This window comes from Etheostoma spectabile, chromosome 3, assembly GCF_008692095.1.
Source record: "Etheostoma spectabile isolate EspeVRDwgs_2016 chromosome 3, UIUC_Espe_1.0, whole genome shotgun sequence".
Taxonomy (NCBI): Eukaryota; Metazoa; Chordata; class Actinopteri; order Perciformes; family Percidae; genus Etheostoma; species Etheostoma spectabile.
The window spans coordinates 126,958-135,954 of NC_045735.1; the positions used below are offsets into that span (position 1 = coordinate 126,958).

Sequence of the window (8,997 nt, forward strand, 5' to 3'; positions counted from 1 at the left end):
CTCTCTCTCTCTCTCTCTCTCTCTCTCTCTCTCTCTCTCTCTCTCTCCAGACTCCAGAGGAATATAGTTTGATGTGGATTCTGACCGATACAGTGTCGGCATTCCTCATCATTGCTGTTTTCTCATTCCATTGGTGCGTAGACACACACAAACACACACACACACACACACACACACACACACACACACACACTGCTCTGATGATTAGCTTTTGCTGCTAATTGTAAGGTCTGGTGTTGGGGAGGTGAAGCTGTGCAGGGCTGAGTCATCCTGGCTGCTGATGACACTTCTTTATTAATTTATAATCTGAGATGAAGGGGTATGTCTGCTTGATCAATGTAAGGACGAAGGGAAAGAAAGACAGCACAGCTGGGACATGCTGACTTATTTGCAACCTGGTATTTATTTATGTAGCATTTATCATCATTTATATCATATGAATATTGAAATATTTGTCTTGCAAGCTTGATTGCAGAGATACTGTGGCACCCCTTTGGGTTGGAGTCATGGGTGTATAATAGGACCTGGATCCAGCGTTGGAGCGCTGTTCATTCCTATGAGAGTGGTTCAGAGGCGCATACTCAAACGTTTGTAAGATTCTAGGTTTACTTCTGTGACATGCAGCTCACTGAATATGTGCAGAAGTGTTCCCGCTCGGCTTAGGGACTTTTTATCTCACGGTGACGTCACAGGCTTTTAAATTACTTTTCTATGCTAGAGGGATGTCTTCTTCAAATATAAAAAGTCCATAGATTAGAAATCCAGAATTCAAAGAGTCATAACCGACCTTTGTTTGCAGTTCAAGGTGTGTAATGGTGGCCTATTGGGAAAATCCTTTTTAAGTGGCAGGGGGGTGTTTTTTTTGTGGCAAAACTGCGAGTGGGCACTGGAAAAAAAAAAATGACGGAAAGGATGAGCGTTACTCTCGGTGGGCTGGTTGGAGTCCGTCACAGCACAAGTGATCAGACAAGTACAAAAGTTCAGATTAACCAAGAGTGGCATTACAAAACCGGAAAAAGACACCAGGTTGTTCCAGTATAACTAATCAGACCACCTCTAGGTGTTTTTTAGCATAACCAGGCCTTCAGACTGCAGATATAAAAAGAGTGTAAGAGTGAATGTCAATGAGATGCATCCATTCCTCTCAGCCAGATGAGGCTCTGCACCTCAAAGAGCTGGAGGTTTTTTACATGGCCTCCTCTGTGGATTTATTTTTACTTTATTTGTTGATATCGCATCATTTCTTTCATCATCAGTCGTTCTTTTCCCTTTTTATAATCTCGGGTGTTGGTCATTCCTCACGTGGACGACCCCCGCTCTCTCTCTCACACTACACACACACACACACACACACACACACACACACACACACACACACACACACCACACACCGCACATCAAAGCACTACCGGGCACCTGTGGTATCTCAAAGCACTTTGGTAAACACAGATACACACCTTGTTATTTGTCTTCGTCTCGATCTCTCTCTTGTGCGTGTGTGTGTGTGTGTGTGTGTGTGTGTGTTGTGTGTGCGTGTGTGTGGTCCCAGGTGGAGAGAGAGAGGCCTTCCCTTCTGGTCATGCAGCCGGTTCGACTCATGAGAACGGACCGTACACAGCAAGTTCAGGACAGGTATCCACTTCTTGATTCTACAGTACTACTGTGAATGACTTGTACATACACACATCACGGCTGATTTGGCTGTGTTTACTGTGTTTGGGTTTTTTACTGTATGAGTACAACAACTGTACCAAAATGTTTGCATCTGTTTTTTTCACAAACAAAAGAAATATAGATATATATATATGTATATTGTTATATGTGTGTGTGTGTGTGGTATATATATTTTAATGTGTGTGTATGATATATATAATATATATATAGTTATATATATTATATATATATAGTGGTTGTGTGTGTGTATATAGAAGAAAAAAAGATCGTGTGTATATATATATTGGTAATAATAACAAAATGTATGTGTTGTATATATATGTGTGGTGTGGATATATATATGGGTATATATATAATGTGTGTGTGTGTTCAGTATATATATATAATATATATATATATATTATATAATGTGTGTGGGTGTGGGGTGGGTTTGTGTGTATATATAATATGTGTGTGTGGTGGTGTGTGATATATGTGTTGTGTGTGTATTGTGTGTATATGTGATGTGTTGTGTATAGATATGGGTGTGTGTGTGATAGTATATATGTTGTGTGTATATCTAGTGGTGTGTTGTGTGTGGTGTGGTATATGTATGTGTGTATATATGTAATATGTGGTTATATATGTATATGTATATATGTATGTATATATGTATATAGTAGTATGTGTATACTATGTAAACATATATATGTGTATATGTATTTGTATAATATATGTATTTATGTATGATATATATATATTATATATATTTAATATTTGTATGTATGTGTATCTAGATCTATTGTTATGTATGTATATATGTAGTATAGTAGTATATATATATTCTATATAATTATATATATTATATATATATAATATATATATATATAGTAGTATATGTGTGTATATATATGTGTATAAAACTGAATTTTTTTGTGAATTTGAAACGTTTATCTACATTCAGCAACGAACATATATGTTGGGACACAGTGAGTGTCTGGCCAGGTTGTTGCAGGAATAGTCTGACATTTTGGGAAATACTTTTTTATGCTGCCTTTCTTAGAGTTAGATGACAGCATCAATATCAGTTTCATCCCTGTTAATCAGTACAGAGTTAGGGTTAGGCTTTGATGGAGCAGCTTGGCTTCAGTAACGAGTAAGTCTTGATTACATGTATTATAAATATTTCTAGCAATGTAGCCACCAACACATTGATGGTCTAATACAAACGTGTCCCTTAGCTGACCCAGCACGCTGTACTAGACACACAGGGATGAAATTAATATTGATCCTAGCAAACAATCCTACTTTTTCAAAATGTCAGAGTAATGTCAGAGATCATATTGTATGAATACTTGTCTTGGCATGCTGTGATCTCCAGCTGTGTGTGTGTGTGTGTGTGTGTGTGTGTGTTGTGTGTGTGTGTGTCAGACTCTTCAGAGGTCATCTGTGTTCGCTGGAGCCCCCTCCACTCTGAACCCCCTGCTGGAGCCCTCATCTCCCTCCCCTTGGTCTTCAACCCATGAAACCCTGCATGTCAGCCCTGCATGTCAGCCCTCCGGGAACCGTGTATGAACCCCAAACCCTGCTCGAGCTGTACAAGCTTCTGTGTTTCTTGTAGAAAACTAGCATGAACCTTTTGATGACGCCCGTAGAGAGGGTGGGGTTTAAGCTCCAGCAGGCAAGCCACAGCAAGACAATTGTATAGAAAGAAATAAAAAGAGGCGTCACAAACTCCATATACTGTGACAACCACAAATGACCTTCACTAGAGAACCACTGTACGGTGTATAAGCGTGTTAAAATGTCCTTACTGCAGAATATGTATCTTTGCATTTGTACTGTAGATGCATGGCTCTCTTGCACCTTGTTATTTTAGTCTATTGTCAATGCTCACGTCCCCTATCCTTGTCTCCCTGTCTGTACTTATCCACCCCCTTATACATGTTTCTTGTTCACCCTTGCATCTTTTCGAGCATGGCAGCTGAATTAGCCACAATGCTGTGTGTGTGTGTGGTATAAACTTTGAACTGTTTGACTTTGCAGAGTTGAGTGACGTGTGGTCCATCTCCAGCATCATCGTCCGGCCCGACCTACGGAGCACGCCCGGTTCACCCAGCACCCCTCACCTGCCCACCATCACAGAGGAGTGACTGGGGGAGACACACAGAGAGAGAGAGAGAGGCTAGAAAGAGAAGTACAGAAAATGAGAGATAGAGATGTTGTTAAAACCTTGTGTTCAAATCAAGTGTTTGTAGGTAACATAATGCAGGGCAGTTGTATTTACATGGCAGCATTCAGACATGAAGCACTTCAAAGTGCTTTAAATCTATCCTCTGGCACACAGGAAGCCAGTGCAGTGATTGAGTGCATTAAATATTCATGACTAAATTAGCAACAATCAAATTGGATTAAAAACGTTCTTGGCTTTAATTTATAAAGCGTTTAACTTTGAAAAACGAGATGTGGTTTGATCAGATTTGACAGAGCGCTGGCCACATACTGCAAGCAAACATCTGTCATCCCTCTGGCATTCAAATGTACTTTAATTTGCGATGTAATCACTGTTTTCCAACTAAGCCCTGCCCAGTGCCAGAAGCACGGAGAAACCCAAATAGGCAGAAATCTGTTGCAAAAATAACCAAAACTACATAATATGTATGTGATAATTCATCATTCGTAGTAAGAAGCTGGTTGAGAAAATGTGTTTGAATGAAAGAGAAAGGATAACAGAGTCTTTGAATAAGACATTTACATTAAAACATGTTATTGAGCTGATGCTTTTATCCAAAGCGACTTACAATAAGTGCGTTCAACCATGTGGGCCCTAAGAATTGCGCCAAAAAATTGCAAGAATTATTTGAGTACATCAACTTCATCAAAGTTGAGAAGAAAAAAGGACAAAGTGACCAAAAACAGAACAGAGAAACATGTTCAGTAAGTAAAGTAAGAGGCAGCAGACCTTCTCCACTTCTTCTCATCCTCTCTCTGTGGGCCGACGGCCTGCAGGAGCTCAGCTGCTGCACCAGACCTCGTTCACTGGTCCGCCATCAGGGACGGAGCGGAGGGACCCCCGTGTCCATCTCCATAATAAAATCTCATAGATGCCATTTGAAAAACCTTTGCGGTGAGGACAGCTGAACACATGCTTGAGAACATTTTCATCATTCAGCGCCACCAGCTGAGCTCAACAACGCAAGAAACTAAACCTCACAAACGAAAGAAAGAAGAAACCAATGAATACATTCTGCTGTAGGAAGACATGAGTCGCTTTCACTCGTTCCGTCTCGTGTTTAATGGATGACTGTAATTTGATAAAAAACCAAATAATCGAGTCGACGGAGAAGCTTTAGCAGGAGAAGATGATTAAATGGACTCTATGGACTAGGAGCTACACGTTTTTTCATTTTCAGCTGTGCAGATATCCGATGCATTATACCAAACCTTTAACCACGTCGTAATCTTTAATCTCTCTGCGTCTGTGAGGTGTCGGATGTGGTGTGTGATCTGTGCACTGTTCAGACAGAATGAATGTAAACCAGAGGCTTGAGAAGGTATTGTTAATTGTTACTGTTTATGTTTTGTACTGAAGTGAATGTATTATCAAGCAGGGCCGGGTTTCTCAGAAGCATATGAGGAATGATTTGGCTGGGAGTCGTTCCACTTTGGCTGAAGATTTGGGCCAAATGGTCTAAATGAAGATGCTTTTGAGAAACCAGACCTAGTTACTCTTTTTACGAGGCAGTGAACACAGCGTCTGCTTTTTCCTCAAATATACGCACACAGTACTTTCTGGAAGTGTGACTGTGTAGTCGGTCCGTCTGTGCTATGTTGTCCTAACTTAACTGATTTTAGATCTGAAATCAAAAGTGTCTTGTACTTTTCAGGTGTGAAATAATGAGGTTAGGGGCCTTGAGTTTCTGAGACGTTTGTGACGGGGTTGGAGATAAAGTGCCATTAAAAACAAAACAACTATGTCTTTGTTTTCATTGGTAGGATCCGATGGTGGTTTATTCCTCCAGCATAGTAAATGTACAGGAATTAATTTAAAATATATTAGTTTCTGGCAAATCTCCTTGGATGCACATCTGTGCAGGTGTGGATTTGCAAGGGATCTGTGGAACATGGTTCACATCCCATTTAACCTGCAGTCTCAACCCATGTGCAACTGATTTTTACCCAACAAGCCTTTTATTTAGCATATAGTCTGCTATTCTGATTCATTCTAAGATTTAGACAGATAATGGACGGTTTTTAAGTTCAGAACTTTAGGGATTTGGGCTGCCGGACTGAGATAGAGACAGATACAGTACATGTTTGGCTGCAATCAGAGGTTTCTGGACTATTTGCTTTGTCTTAAACCCTTCTGAATGAGATTACGGTCAACGCATTCCTCAGTCCTGACGTCAGACAAAAAAGAAACATGGCAGAGTCACATTTATAACTTCAAATGCAGCAAAGCAACTGTAATGTACTGTCTTGTTATATAAGTGGTCTGCAATTAAGTTTAACTGTATTTGTGTTCCTGTTGAGAATAAAGTAGGCTAATCATTTTAGCTGCAATCACTATTTAGCTGCACAGCCATATTTATTCTATTGAATATGATGTTTCCCACCGCGGGTCAATGCAGCAGCTGCGCTGGATTTCCTTTGGAGGTGCTTTGCATTTTGAGCCTTGCATGTGTTGGATTCATCCAACTTTTATAGATGCTTTCTTAAAGTGATAGTCCAACCAAGATCTATCTTTTTAGTAACAGATTTAAAAAGGTGTTTGTAAAGACATTTTCCATGGGGTAAAGTCTGGTAAAAGGTGGGGGTCCAGGGGTTAAAATGTTTTCTTTGTTTTTTTTAAATACAGGCTTGGATGAAAGCTTAATAACAGATTTGTCAACATATTAATTGGAGTGCTGCCGTTTTTAATGACTTCAATTTTGGTAAATGCAGATGTTAAGGCAGAGGCACCAAACTGAATTCATTTAAATTCATAGAAATGTCGAGAAACCACTGCAATATAACTCACTTCTCCCCCTGTCCAATTGATTAAATTGTAGATGAAGCTTAACCGCATAACATGGAAGATATTTTTTTTAGTCATATGTTGACCAAACAATGACTGTTTGGCAAATACTGAACAACTCCAGGCTGGTGCGCAAAATGACGTTCTACATGAAAAGGTTAATTAATTTATTTATCCTTCCACTCTACTAGTTCTCTGTATCAAAGCTGTGAGACTCATGGTTTAATACTGGAAGGAGAACTTGCCCTTACTGGGAGCTGTGCTCCTTTGATTGGCCTGCACGCTGAGACGTTCAGTGTGACTTGTATTTTGATCCATAAGGTGTGGACGTTTTGTGCGAATCTTTTTAAAATCAGGTTTGCTGAACTAGAAAATCCCTGTAATCTAAAATGATGAGTCAACCGTCTCCATCTCTAAAATCTTAAATGATGTAAGTGTCTTTGAATAATAAACTGCAGTATGCGCAGGTAAATACTATAAGATATATATCATAATGTGGGTGTTAGGGGTCCAGCTGCCATTCTTTCATTTGTAGCATTTTACATTTAGTGTTGTCCTGGACAACTACGTTTTATTTTATAGAGTGTTATTTTATTTTTTACTGTAACTTTTCTCTGATTGTAGATGCTACTGTCATCTGGTAATAAAACATTAAAAGAAAGGTTTGGTTGTTGCTAGCACTGTCTGTTGTGTTATTTATGCCTGAAATGTACAAACATACATAGCTTATGTTATGCAATGTCTCTTTAATGACATTTCTTTTCTTTTTTAGACATACTTTACTGTTACTGTTTTTTGACCTGCCATACTATGACTTTTTTCGACATACTATGCTATGACTTTTTATGATTTTTTTTTTTTTTTACATACAATACTATGACTATCACTTTCTGTCCTTATTTATGTTGAACCCTAAATACAACGTCAAATCATTGACTTCCAAGCTCCACATATAGCTTGGTGTGATGACTACCTGGTGATCTGCTTTAAGGTTAAGTGTTGAAACCCTTTTATGGGCAATGAATTTTAAGGTCTAAAAATCTAAATAAAGAAGTCGAAATGTATATACAGTAGTAGTTAGTTATCCTTCCCACTGCGGACCAACGTTAGCGATGAAAGATCAGGCACACAATGTTGTCACTAGCAAACTATTGTAGAAGTCAGTCTCAACACCGCAGCTAGCTACGTAAACCTGTTGCTCTGTTGAAATACTGTAAAAGAGGAGGGCCAAGTGTTAAAATGAATACTAACCTTGTTATGTCGCCGCTATCTTCACTTTTGGTCCCGTTTCAAAACAAACCGCTCATCAGCTCGCTCGCTCTCTCGGTCGTGGAGTCTAAAATCAGCTGTTCCACTTAGCGCGCCCCCTAGAGGCCTGGAGCACTTCCGTTGTGGATTCTTTATGCAGCGCGTTTTGTTCTTGCATTTGTTTTCGTGCTTTTCTGTTTGCATCGGGGGGGTTTTTGCATCGCGTTTGTGTATTTGGTTGTGTTTTGTGTATATGCAGCGCGTCTGCTGAATGCTGCGCATGTGTTGTCAAATTAATGAAGTTTTTTTTTCCATTTGCTTGTGTTTTGCCTATTTGCATGTGTTTTCTGAAGTTGCAGGGCGTTTGCCTCTGTCGGCCACCGTAGTTTATGCTAAAATATTAGTTCATTTTGAGTTTGAAAGAAATTAAAAGTAATGTAAAATGTTAAGTTCTGTTAAATCCGTCCGTCATTGGAACCAGGAAGCACCGGCTGTAGAAACCGGACCCGCTGGCCGGCGGGGGAACGAGCTTCACAGCCCCCTTCTCCAGCAGCGAGCGCACTTCCTGTCCCAGCACCAGGCCCTGGTCCAGGCGCACCACAGTCCAGACCACCCCAGTGAAGCCGGGGGGGCGGACCCGGAACTGCAGCCCGTAGCCCTCGGGGCTGGTGGCCGGTGCGACGTGCCGAGCCCCTGAAGCGGGCCGCCAGGAAGAACCCGCCGATGATCCGCAGTCCGGGAGCCAAACCTCCGGCCCACTGCCACTCCTTTGGGCTGGCAGAGCGGAGAAGGCTCGGGGGCGGCTAGCGCTTCCCGAGCGCCACGGCGACGGGACAACAACGCTAGCCGCCACCCTGGAGGGGACCTCAGTTGGCCTCCGGGGGCTAAACACACAGTCAGGACCTCCGCGCCTTCCCCCTCCGCGACTAGCTGACGTCCCTCAGGCCCGCCTAGTAGGCCTGCAAAACCGCCAAGCTCTGCGATCCACATGACCGAAAACCGCCGAGCCGCCTCAGCGACCGCGGGGCCCGAGCCACTGGGAGAACGTATCTGGCCGTCCGCGGAAAAGAGGGCCATGC

General features: G+C 41.4%; 1 protein-coding gene across 1 annotated transcript in view; it reads left to right on the forward strand.

Moving 5' to 3' along the window:
* The window catches only part of gdpd4a (glycerophosphodiester phosphodiesterase domain containing 4a), a 53,219-nt gene extending 48,447 nt beyond the window's left edge, over positions 1-4,772 (forward strand). Inside the window, exons 21-23 of the mRNA XM_032509507.1 lie at positions 51-133; positions 1,550-1,632; positions 3,700-4,772. The gene's annotated coding sequence lies outside the window, so the exon portion shown is untranslated. The remainder of the gene's footprint in view (positions 1-50; positions 134-1,549; positions 1,633-3,699) is intronic.
* The last annotated feature ends 4,225 nt before the right edge of the window (positions 4,773-8,997 follow it).